Genomic DNA, 12,993 nt, shown 5'->3' on the forward strand with positions numbered 1-12,993 from the left:
TGGGCCGTCCCAGTACACCAGCCCCAAGCATCCAGCGTCATGCATCGAACCTGGACTGGCAACTCGTTTCCTACATGATATTTTACATGTTTCATTGCCATTCTCCCAAATCTTCCCACCCTCTCCCTCTCCCACAGAGTCCATAAGACTGTTCAATACATCAGTGTCTCTTTTGCTGTCTCGTACACCGGGTTATTGTTACCATCTTTCTAAATTCCATATATATGCGTTAGTATACTGTATTTATGTTTTTCCTTCTGGCTTACTTCACTCTGTATAATAGGCTCCAGTTTTATCCACCTCATCAGAACTGATTCAAATGTATTCTTTTTAATGGCTGAGTAATACTCCATTGTGTATATGTACCACAGCTTTCTTATCCATTCATCTGCTGATGGACATCTAGGTTGCTTCCATGTCCTGGCTATTATAAACAGTGCTGCGATGAACATTGGGGTACACGTGTCTCTTTCCCTTCTGGTTTCCTCAGTGTGTATGCCCAGCAGTGGGATTGCTGGATCATAAGGCAGTTCTATTTCCAGTTTTTTAAGCAATCTCCACACTGTTCTCCATAAAAATATGGAACGCTTCACGAATTTGTGTGTCATCCTTGCGCAGGGGCCATGCTAATCTTCTCTGTATCGTTCCAATTTTAGTATATGTGCTGCCGAAGCGAGCACCAGAGTCATTTTCATCTTTTGGCTTTGTCCTAGATATTTTTAGGGTTGATAGATTTATTTTTTCCAAGAGCAAACAGAACATTTTAAGGCTTTGATTTTTGGCTAAGGCTTAGTAAATTCTGTTCCATGGAGAGTAGGCAGGTTTCCTGCTGAGGCACTTATGAACTTGGCTGGCACAGAGATTTCCTCTCAATGTTAGCTTGGAGTCATGAACCCAGCCCAGAAGGTAGACCACCCTTGTCCTGTGCAGCTTCTGCGTCAGTGGACACCTGGACACACTGTCATGGTCCATCACCTCCCTCTGTTCTGAGGTTCCCTGTCCCCACAGAGGACATCTTGTTCAGGGTTTAGTTGCTTCTACACTTAAGAAAGCCTGCCTGGGATCATGTTGAACTTAGTCTCTGCAGAATAAGCCATCAAGTCATAGAGTCTGCTGCTCTCAGAATGCCTAATGGTTATTGTGCTTAAATAGTATTATTAAAATGATAAAACAAGCCATGTTCATCTCAGCTAGTGTCAAAAAAATCTTAAGAACATAATGACAATTAGAACCTTCCATCATTTCAGCACCTAGAGGTAACATCCTCTTTTTGTCATTTATTTTCTAAACTTTTATTTTACCATGGTGAGAACACTTAACTTGAGATCTACTCTCTCTCGCTTTAAAAAAATATATATTTATTTGGCTATACCAGGTCTTGGTTGCAGCATATGGGATCTAGTTCCCTGACCAGGGATTGAACCCAGGCCCCTGCTTCAGAAGCGTGGAGTCTTAGCCACTAGACCACCAGGGAAGTCCCAAGACCTACTCTCTTAAATGTTTAAGCATACAATAAATGATTGGTGATTAGAGGTACAGCACTGTACAGCAAATCTCTAGACCTTACTCATCTTGTTTGACTGAAACTTTATGCCAGTTGATTAATTAATTAAACTTTATGCCCCATTCCCCCTCCTCCAGCCCCTAGGAACTACCATTCTATTCTTTGATTCTGTGAATTTGACTATTTTAGAGTTCCTCAGATATGTGGAGTCAGGAAGGGTTTGTTCTTTCGTGACTGGTTTATTTCACTCAGCATAATGTCCTCAGCTTCATTCATGTTGTCACATACTGTGGACTCTCCTTACTTTTTTTAAGGCTGAATCACATTCCATCGTATATATGTACCATCTTTATCCATTTGTCTGCTGATGGACACTTTGGTTGATTCCACATCCTGGATATGGTGAATAACACTGCCATGAACAAAGGAGTGTTAATGTCTCTTAGAGATCCTGATTTCAATTCCTTTGGGTAAATACCCAGAGGTGGGATCATATGATATTTGTACAGTTGACCCTTCAACAGCTGGGCTTGTACTGCATGGGTCCACTTACACACAGATTTTTAAAAATAAAATATACAGTTGACCCTTTGTAGCCATAGGTTTAGCGTCTTCAGTTCAGTGCTGATGCAAACTTAATACTTAACCATGCTAAGTCGCTTCAGTCGTGTCCAACTCTGTGCGATCCAATGGACAGCAGCCCACTAGGCTCCCCCGTCCCTCGGATTCTCCAGGTAAGAACACTGGAGTGGGTTGCCATTTCCTTCTCCAATGCATGAAAGTGAAAAGTGAAAGGGAAGTCGCTCAGTCGTATCCGACTCTTAGCGACCCCATGGACTGCAGCCTACCAGGCTCCTCCACCCATGGGATTTTCCAGGCAAGAGTACTGGAGTGGGGTGCCATTGCCTTCTCCGATTCATAACCATATACTCCACTAAATATATTGTCATCTTTGTTCCACATCATCAAATATTTTACAGTGTCACTTGTGAAATTTATATAAATCACATCATAAAATTCACTATTTTGAGATATACAATACAGTAATTTTCTTGTGTATTGACAAAGTTGTGCAACAGTCACCACTGTCAAATTCCAGAACATTTTTATCACCCCAAAAGGGAGTCCTGGAGCGATTATCAGTCACTGCCCATTCTAACTCCTCCCTTCATCCCACGGCAACCACTAATCTACTTTCTGTATTTATGGATTTGCTATTCTAGAAATTTCATATGAATGTATTCATACAATTGTGACTCTTTGATGTGGCTTCTTTCACTCAACATAATGTTTTCAAGGTTCATCTATATTGTATCACGTCCCACTACTTCGCTCCTTTTTTTAAAACTTCATTCGTTTTTACTGATGAATAGTATTCCATTGTATGGATCTCACATTATGTTTATCCATGCATCACTTGATGAGGATTTTTTTCCTACTTTTTAGCTATTGTGAATAGTACTTCTGTGAGCATTCATGTACAGATTTTTATTTGAGCTCCTGTTTTCAGTTCTTTGGGGGTACATACCTAGGAGTGGAATTACTAGATCACAATGGTGACTGTCTTTATCTTTGAGGAAATGCCAATTTTTTTTTCACAGATGCCATGGCATTTTACTGGAGAAAGAAATGGCAACACACTCCAGTATTCTTGCCTGGAGAATTCCATGAACAGAAGAGCCTGGCGGGCTACAGTCCATGGAGTCGCAAAGAGTCAACATGACCGAGCAACTAAACAAACAACAATACCATTTTACATTCTCACAAACAATGTATGGAGGTTCGATTTCTCCATATCTTTGCCAAAACTTACTATTGTCTTTTTTAGCTGTAGTCATTCTAGTAGATGTGAGATGCTATCTCATTGTAGCTTTGATTTTCGTATTGCTATTGCCTAATAATTGCAAATATCTTTCCATGTGCTTATTGGCCATTTGTATGTTTCATATTTTCCTTGAAGAATTGTCTGTTTGGCTCCTTTGCCCATTTTTCAGCTGGGTTACTTGTCCTTTATATTCTGGATAATAGGCCCTTATTAGATATGTGATTTGTAAATATTTTCTCCCATCATGTGGATTATCTCTTCACTTTCTTTTTTTTTTGTAATTTTATATTTATTTTTGGCTATGCTAAGTCTTTGTTGCCATGCGGGCTTTTTCTCTAGCTGCGGTGTGTGGGGGCTATTCTCCAGTGGTGGCGTGTGGACTTCTCATTTGATGGTTCCTCTTGTTGTGGAGTACTGGCTCTAGAGCACATGGGCTTCAGTAGTTGGGACCCTAGGGCTCAGTAGTTATAGCTCCCAGGCACTAGAGCACACAGGCTCAATAGTTGTGACACACAGACTTAATTGCTTTGTGGCATGTGGGATCTTCCTGGATCAAGGATCAAACCCGAGTCTTCTGCATTGACAGGTGGATTTTTTTTTTTTAACCACTGAGCCACCAGGGAAGCCCTCACTTCTTGATAGTATACTTTGAAGCACAAACGTTTCTGATTTTTACGAAGTCCAACATATCTAGTTTTTCTTTGGTTGCTTGTGTCTCGTGTGTGATATCTAAGAAAACGTGGCCTAGTCCGAGGTCACAAAGTTTTATACTTATATTTTCTTCTAAGAGTTTTCTATTTTTTAGCTCTTACATTTTGAGGTATTTTTTGCATGTGGTGGGAGGAAGGAGTCTAACTTCATACTTCTGCATGTGGATGTCCAATTGTCCCAACACTGCTTGTTGAAAGACTGTTCTTTCCCTGTCTAATGGTTTTGGTGTCCTTGTCCAAAACAACTGCCCATAAACGTAAGAGTTCAGTTTTGAACTCTGAGTTCTGTTCTATTTATCTGCGTATGTCTAGCCCTGTGCCAAATATCACATGGTCTAGATTGCTGTAGCTTTGTAGTAAGTTTTGAAATTGGGAAGTGTAAGTCCTACCTTGTTCCTCTTTTTCGAAATTGTTTTGACTATTCTGGGTCCCTTGCATTTCCATATGAGTTGTAGAATTAAGAGTCACTGTCAGGAGCCACAGACTTTGGCAGGGGAGGGGCCCTGAGGCCTTGCTGACAGAGGTCCGTATAGTCAAAGTTATGGTTTTCCCAACAGTCATGTACAGATGTGAGAGTTGGTCTGTAAAGAAGACATGACGCTGAAGAATTGATGTTTTTGAACTGTGGTGCTGGAGAAGATGCTTGAGGGTCCCTTGGACTGCAAGAAGATCAAACCAGTCAATCCTAAAATCAACCCTGAATATTCATTGGAAGAACTGATGCTGAAGCTGCAGTCCTTTGGCCACCTGATGCGAAGAGCCGACTCATTGGAAAAGACCCTGATGCTGGGAAAGATTGAGGACAGGAGGAGAAGGGGGCAACAGAGAATGAGATGGCTGGATGGCATCAGTAATTCAATGAACATGAGTTTGAGCAAACTCTGGGAGATGGTGAAGGACAGGGAAGCCTGGAGTGCTGCAGTCCATGGGGTTGCAAAGAGTGGAACTCAACTTAGTGACTGAACAACACCTCTGCAGAGTAGACTGGCTTTTTTCCCCTTCTTCTGTTTGATATCTCAGGGAGCAATCAGAAAGAAAGCAGTCAGCCTACGTCTTTAAATCCTATGTTTCAGAGACATTCAAAGGAAGCGCTCAGGCACCAGTAGGGTAGAAGTGATTTTGCAGTTTATGGGAGGGAGAAGAAGAGAGGGAGAGGCAGGGGGTGAGGCCCTGGAGAGCAGAGCCCGCCTGCTTCCTGAGCAAAGCGTTGCTCCAATGCTCGGCGCCCGGCCCCTCAAGTGTGGTTTTCCTCCCGCCAGCACCAAACCCTAAAATAGTACCACTGGCTTGCTGATCGAGTTCAGCCGCTCCCAAGAAGCAGGAGGTTTTGGAGTAAGTACCTAGCTGGTTATTATTTAAGGTGGGAATGGAAACTCAGAACAACAGCACTATCTGGGGAAAGAGGTTCTTCTGCTGTGGGTGTAACACCTCAAGTCTCCGGTGACTCCTGACATTATTAACACATCCTCATGGGCTGGGCAAGTGCGTGCTACATGCTTGTTTGGGGGCTGACGATGGATTTCAAACATCTTCTGGCAGCCTGAAAACATTGTCTTTTCTCACTGCCTGTCACTTTTCTTGTCTTGCCAAGTAAGGATAATTAATACTGCTGCTGCTGCTGTCTAGTTGCTCAGTCGTGTCCAACTCTGCAACCCCATGGACTGTAGCCCACCAGGCTCCTCTGTCCACGGGATTTCCCAGGCATGAATATTGGAGTGGATTGCCATTTCCTCCTCCAGGGGATCTAACTTGAGGTTCAAGTCTAAAGGTCTTTGGAAACGCAGTTCTCCCCCTGGGTACTAGTTACTGGCAGCGTGGAGATGTGTTCACAGCCGTGGTGCAGAGCCTGCTTATGTGCGTGTTGTTGCCAGGCATGGGAAATCTGAAGTCCCACGGCGGGTACTGCCCACTGGACCAGTTCTAAGCCTTCTCCCCTGGAATCCAGCTCTGGGGAGCACCCCCTCCCTTCCTTGCAGAGGGCCGGATAACGTCCCTGTGCACAGTATCTGGACCAAACGCTGTGCTTGCGAGGCCTAGATGGCAGTCTCAAAGATATGACAGAGATAGAGGCTTTTCTAGGAAGTTACTTGTTACGTGGTTTCTGTTTAGACGTCTTTTGCCCCCACCCCCTGGGCAAGGGGCTCAAGTTACTCTGCAGCGTCTCCACCACTCTGGTGGCTGGAAATTCAGTTCTGGGGGATTCCCCCTTTCTTCCACTGAGTCTAATCTCTTATTAGAATCAGACCGTTAGCTCAGTTTCGCAGGACGTTCATCCTTCAAGTTGACTCAGAAACGGGCTTGCCCCTCTGGTTTGGATGCAGAGATAGGCACACATGTGCTCCTCTGATCCGGTTCTGTCCCTCTGGCTCAGCCCCACAGACTACGTCTTCCGTGGCTGTGCTCAGAGCGGCTGTTTCACTTCTCTTCATCTCTTCTCTCTCCTCTGCCACATGAGTTTCCGTGTGTCTGTGTCGTCTCAGCAGGAGACACCCACGAAAAGTCTTGCAAAACAGGCAGGACTGTACCTTCACTGGGGAAAACCAGTGCATGGGAAGTGTCTTTTCCCCTGGCTTCAGTTTTCTTGTTCAAACACATCGATGTTTTTTAAAATGATGAACATGAGACTTTGGCATGCCGACTGCGTGGCAAATGAAGCAGTCCAGTTCTCCTAGAGGGTTGTTTCCTCTGATTCCCATGAGGCGCCCATATGTACGGCCCTCTCTTTCAAGGTGGGGAAACCGAGGCATGGAAAGGTGAGCAGGAGTTGCCAGTGGAGGCTCTTGGGAGAATGTTGGGGCCAGAGAGGTGGTGAGCACGCCGGCCTGGAGCTGTGATGGTGCTTTGGGGAGCCGTGCACAGTCCAGCCAGGAGCAGGTCTGAGTGGTGGGTCAGAGAGAACCCAGAGAGGCACGTGGCACTTTGTCTTACCCTGGAAGGGGTGCAGGTGGGTGGTCTGTAATCAGAGGGATCTAAATGGGGGTTCGAGGTGGGGCATGATCGGTTCTGCATCTGAAAAGCCTGTTGGCAGAGGGGGCCGTGGCCCTGAACTCTGGGCAGGAAGACCAGCAGCAGTTCTACCCCTGGCAATGTTGCCAGGCTTTGGAAGTAACGAGTGGGAGGAGGATCCAGGAGAGATTTCCGAATCAGAAGGCAGAACATGATGACGGGCTAGCCACGCGGGTTGGAGGACAGTGGCAGGATTCCCATTAGGGTCCTGGGTTCTGAGTCTCAGCAGATGCCCTCTTGTTGAACGCATGTAACTCAATGACTTTTGATAACTGTACACACCCACAGAACCGCCACTGCCATTGAGACACTAAGCATCTCCTTCACCCCCAAATTTTCCTCAGTGTCCCTCTAGTCCCGTTCCCAACCCCACCACCATCCCCAGGCAAACACTGATCAGCTTCCTGTCACTGTGTTTTGCCTCTTCTAGAACTTCCTATCAATGGAACCATACACTCGTAGTATTTTGTGTCTGGTTTCTTGTCAGATTCATCCATGTTGTTCTGTGTGTCAGTACTTTATTTCTTTGTATTGCCAGGCATGGATGTATCACAGTTTGATGATCTAGTCACATTTCTGTCATATGTATGTGTGGCTTCTGTACAGATTCTCAGAGCTGCCCTTTTTAAAAAAATCATTACCTGTCAATGAGTCTTCAGCTTTCTGGCTGTTTAGGCAGCTAAGTCTCAAGCTTGGTTGCTCAGAGACACCCTGGGAGTTTTATTAAAAATATTGGAAGCAAGGGACTTCCATGGCAGTCCAATGGTTTGGACTCTGAGCTTTTCACTGCCAAGGACCTGGGTTCAATCTCTGTCTGGGAACTAAGATCCCACAAGTCACACAGTGTGGACCCCTGCCAAAAAAAAAAAAAAAGGAATATATATATATATATGAAGCAAGACTTACCCTTGATGGGACCGAGTCAGAGTTGCAGGGAGTGAACCCCAGGCCTGCATGTTTTTAATCAGTCTGGCAGGTGGTTTTGATCTGCTAGGTTGGGGAACTACAAGTGACTACTAGGAGAACAGTAGGTGTGGAGTTTTAACCCCCATAGTCCTGTTTGCTTATCACCAAAAAACCATCTCTCTGAACTCCTAGGTGATGTTCTATTTCCCAAGTGCTGACCACACCCACTTCATTGGCCATGGGTCACTGTGCCTGCTCATTTCATCATTAATTCATCAAACAGAATTCTGAGCTCTTACCACACGTAACGTATCCCTCGAGATGCTGTGTCTATATGCAAAACCAGATTTTCTGCTTTCAATCCCTTTGAGAGACATGGTCTCCCCATACCCAGTCACACAAGAGAAGGCAGTACTGTGAGAGCACGTAGACCAAGTGTTGGGCTTCAGAGGTGCATCCAGTAATTTCCAGCTTCTTATGGATGTGGGGAGTTGGCAGTCAGATAAGGTTCCAGGGAAGAAGTCACATTTGATCTGGGGCTGGCAGGATGGGTGCAATTGGTGCAAAAGGAGTGAGGGTAGGAAAGGCAGCTGAGGAGGAAGGACTAAGAAAAAAGTGGGAGCTGGACATCCTGGCTGCTGGCGGCCAGGGCGGCCCAGTCTGAGGCGGGCAAGGAAGTGAGGTTGGGGGTGGGCCTAGGTAAGAGCAAGGAGCCCACGTGAACTCACCCAGCGCATGCTCAGTGTGATCCCACCACGATCTCCCCCAAGTCTCTGGTTCGTGCTTATACTCAGCCCCTCCGACATGTCTTCCAATCACCACTGAGCCATGAACTCAGTCCGGGTGCTGTCTACCTGCACAGAGTGTAAGGCATAGTCCCATAGGACTGGCCCCCGAGGATTGCAACATGGGAGATGGCCTCTCAGGTAACTCTGAGGACTGTTCCCAAGAGGTAAGCAGGGGAGGCCAGTACATGTGTGGTTTTGGTAAAGGGGATACATGCAATGAGCACCCATCTTGGTAGGAGGTTGCTGCTGGTCACGAAGAGCAGACACCTCATTTAATGGTTTTTTTTTTTTTAAGTGCTTTTCTAAGTATGGGAAGATGCAAGAATCCAGGTTCATAAAAATTTCTCCTGAAAATATCTAACTGTCTGAGGGCTGGTTCTGCCAGTTTTCCCAGAGCACAGAGTGCTTCATCCTGGTCTTCACTCAGAACATTCTTCAGGGTGTCCTGTGGGTCATCATCAGCAGTGGGTGATGACTTGGTTCTTATGGAACTGGATGGTGGGCAACATTCTTTATTTGACAAGCCTCTCCCTTTTGGTCTTAGTTTTGACCAGGGTTTGGGAGGCATTTAGTGACCAGTTTGTCTTATGGCAGTAGGAATGCTTGTTCCCAAGTCAGGCAAGGATTTCATTGATGGGCCACTCAGTGTGCTGTTAGTGGACCAGGCCCTGTTAACAGTAGCCCAACGCCTCTGGATCCCTGTCTTACAGTCTGTTATGTCCAGGAAACGATTTCCTCTTGTTGCTCCCTCCCACATCTAGAGTTACACTTGATCTTACAGGACTGTATATTTGATCAATTGTTTCAGACCACCTAATCATCATTTATTTTATGTGAATCTCAGTCACACATCATTTGGTGATGTAAGAAACAGTAATTTTGTAAAATAGGCAGAATATAAGTAATATAGCTAGTGATACTAATATAAGGTCATAAGTAAGTACTTAAGCTGAGGACTTTCTCCATGTGGGGCCCGTTATCTCCCTAGGTCATCTGACCAATCTTTCCTGCACCAGTTGCTATCTGGTGCAGGAAAGGGAAGTACTGTAGTGGCCTTGTCCATGAAGTCTGCCAAAGATGTCTGCACAAACAAGGTGAGTGGTGGTCATTGTGAGTGGTGGTCATTGTGTCCCCAGCAGGACTGAGAACTTCTTCTAGAGTTACATGACTGGTACCAGAAGGAGAGCGGCTTCCCAGGTGGCTCAGTAGTAAAGAACCTGCCTGCCAATACAGGAGACGTGGGTTTGATCCCTGGGTTGGGAAGATCTCCTGGAGAGGGAAATGGCAACCTCTTCAGTATTCCTGCCTGGGAAATGCCATGGACAAAGAAGCCTGGTGGGCTACAGTCTGTGAGGTCACAGATTTGGACACAGCTGAGCAACTAAACCCAAAACAACAACCAGAAGTAGATAAATTTTGTTTTGTTTTTAAATTTTTTTTAGGTGAAGCCCTAATGGCTCAGTAGGTAAAGAATCCACCTGCAATGCAGGAGACACAGGAGACACAAGTTCAATCCCTGGGTTGGGACGATCCCCTGGAGAAGGAAATGGCTACCCACTTCTGCATTCTTGCCTGAAAAATCCCATGGATGAAGGAGCCTGACAGGCTACAGTCCATGGGTTGCAGAGTCAGACACGACTGAGCAACTAAGCACATAATTGATTTGCAATATTATGTTAGTTTCAGGTATACAGCAAAGTGATTCAGTTATACATATACATTCTTTTTGAGATTCTTCTCCCTTATAGGTTATGACCAAATGTTGAGTATAGTTCCCTGTGCTACACAATAGGTCCTTGTTGTAGGAGGAGAAAAGTTGATTTTATGATTGAGCAGATATTTCCGCCATTGGGGGTGGGGAGTGCAGGGGTCTGGTTAGTGCAGACGCACATGTACACTAGTGGGGAGGGAGGAGGCCAAAAGCAGAGTAAAATTATGTTTAAATTTTTCTTATCTTGCTTTAAAACATGAATTTTATTTCATCAGGACCAAGCCTATGAATTACTTCCCACTCAGACACCCTTTCATTTCTCTTGGGCAAATACCCAGGAGTGGGATTACTGGACTATACGATCAGTGCAGGTGTAATTTTATACTGTTAAAGACAAGGGGCCCCAAATGGAGTCACTGATGCTGAGCCCCCCATCACCAAACCAAGACTTCACTATAGTTTCATCTTATCCCCAAAACAGGTTCTTAAAACCAGTGAATCAGGAATTCCCTGATCAGCCCTGGCTGAGTTCACTGGCCTGGTGGACCCCCACCTCCCCTAAAGGGAAGTGACTTCACAATAATCATGCCGATTTTCTGCTGAGCATGGCTTCCTGTTCCTGCCCATTCTCCCTGTGAAGGTCTTGTCCTCTGTACACCTCCTCGGAGCTCCTTTCTCACTGCTGGATGGGCTTCTACCCCATTCATGAATCATTGAGTAAAGCCAGTGAGATCTTTAAAGTTCACACAGTTACCTTTTGTGTTGTTGTTTTTTTTAAAACAATAAGAAATGACTGAATTGATTTGCAAAGCCACTGTGCATTTTGTATTTGCACCAACAATGAATGGGAGTTCCAGTTGCTCCATATCTTTGCCAGCACTCGTTTTTATGTTTCTAAATTTCAAGCCATTCTAATTAGACATATAGTAATATCTCCCTGTGGTTTCAATTTGCATTTACTTAATGACTCAGGATGAGATGGTTAGATGGCATCATGGACTCAATGGCAATGAATTTGAGCCAACTCTGGGAGGTAGTGAAGGACAGGGAAGCCTGACATGCTGCAGTCCATGGGGTCGCGAAGAGTCAGACATGACTTAGTGACCAAGCAACAACAATGACTCTTACATTGAGCATCTTTCCAGGTGTTTATTTGCCATCCAATTATCTTCTTTGGTGAAGTGTTTGAATCTTTGATCATTTTTTATTGAGTTGTGTGTTCAGTCGTTGTTGAGTTTTGTGAGTTTCTTCATAAATTCAGGAATCAGGTCCTTGGTTAGTTTTGTGTTTTGTGGATGCCTCCCTTCCAGCCAGTGCCTTGGCTCTGCACTTTCTTGACAATGTCTTCTGAAGAGCAGAAGTTTTAAATTTTGATGAATTCCAGTTTATCTATCACTTTAAAGAATTTTTATTTACGAATCATACTTTTGGTGTTGATGCTGAGAAATCGTTGCCTAACTGAAGGTCACAAAGATTTTCTCCTGCATTCTTCTAGCAGTTTGTTGGTTTTCCTGAAGTTTCTATCTGTCTTTAGCCAACATTGATGACAGACGGGACAGTGGGGCCAGAGCTGTGGAGCCAGAGGAATGAGGCAGTCCTTTGCTTTAGGTTGCTCTGGGTTGAAGAGCTGGGGTAGGGAGTGAGTCAGCAGGGAGTCAGCCTGGTTAGGGAGCTGTGGACACTTCTTGCGGTGGGAAGACAGGACAGGACTGTAGGGGTCAGGTTGAAAGTAGGAATGGGGGTGGGAAGCCGTTGTCCTGGGTGTAGAGTGGCCGTGGGGAGGCCTGGAGGCTGGTGACACAGCAGCTGCCTGTCTTTCAGGTCTGAGTGCAGGGCACCTGGCAGTCGTGGGCAGGGCTCTGGGCGGGCCTCACCGCAGAACAAAAACTAGGTGGAGACAGCTTGGTGAGGGCGGGGGACTGTTGCTTTGCTCTGAACCACACCAGTCAGACACATCTGTGTCACAAAGAACCCATCCTCGGGGAGGCCACAGTGCTGTATCATCAATGTGCCTGGGTCCCACCCTGGGGACCGGTCACAAGCCCGCTACTGTCCTGCTGTTCCTTGTAGACCTTCTCCTGAGGTCCCAGCAAGGCCCTGCAATGACAGGACCATCCTGGGAGTAGCCTGGACATGATCCTTCATGTGTGCGGCTATTGTGTGTGTGTTTAAAACACAATCCGAGAGCATTGTGTGCTGGAGAGAGATAGGGGCCTGTTCCAGGCACTGAATAAATTAACCCTGCCAAGTGCAGCAGTTGCTTTCATGAGCCAGCTGGCGCTCCAGGAAAAGAGCTGAAGCCTGTGGGTTAGCAAAGAACATTTCAGGAATGTGAAAACAAAAGAGAAATCAGCACATTCAGTGTTTTCACCTAATCTGGTAACAATAAGAAAATCCAGAGCGATGGCCGACTTGGCAGCTGGGTGGAAGGCTGGGCTCTGCCCGCTACCCAGAAGGGGTGTCTGCCAGGCCCTGAGGCGGCTAGGGTGCTGGTGCGGCCCTGCGGCTGGCCCCGCACACTCCGTACCTGTGGAAGTTCCAGG

The 12,993-nt window shown here is 45.7% G+C and overlaps 1 protein-coding gene across 4 annotated transcripts in view; it reads left to right on the forward strand.

Annotated features, from left to right (window-relative positions):
- SPECC1 (sperm antigen with calponin homology and coiled-coil domains 1) overlaps nt 1-12,993 on the forward strand; it is a 208,012-nt gene that overhangs the window by 30,317 nt on the left and 164,702 nt on the right. The window contains exon 1 of one of the 4 annotated variants that reach the window (XM_010842937.1): nt 4,987-5,371. The exons of the other annotated variants lie outside the window; for them this stretch is intronic. The gene's annotated coding sequence lies outside the window, so the exon portion shown is untranslated. Of the gene's footprint in view, nt 1-4,986; nt 5,372-12,993 lie in introns of those variants that run through there. 4 annotated transcript variants of the gene reach the window in all.

This window comes from Bison bison, unplaced genomic scaffold (assembly GCF_000754665.1).
Source record: "Bison bison bison isolate TAMUID 2011002044 unplaced genomic scaffold, Bison_UMD1.0 scf7180017864180, whole genome shotgun sequence".
NCBI lineage: Eukaryota > Metazoa > Chordata > Mammalia > Artiodactyla > Bovidae > Bison > Bison bison.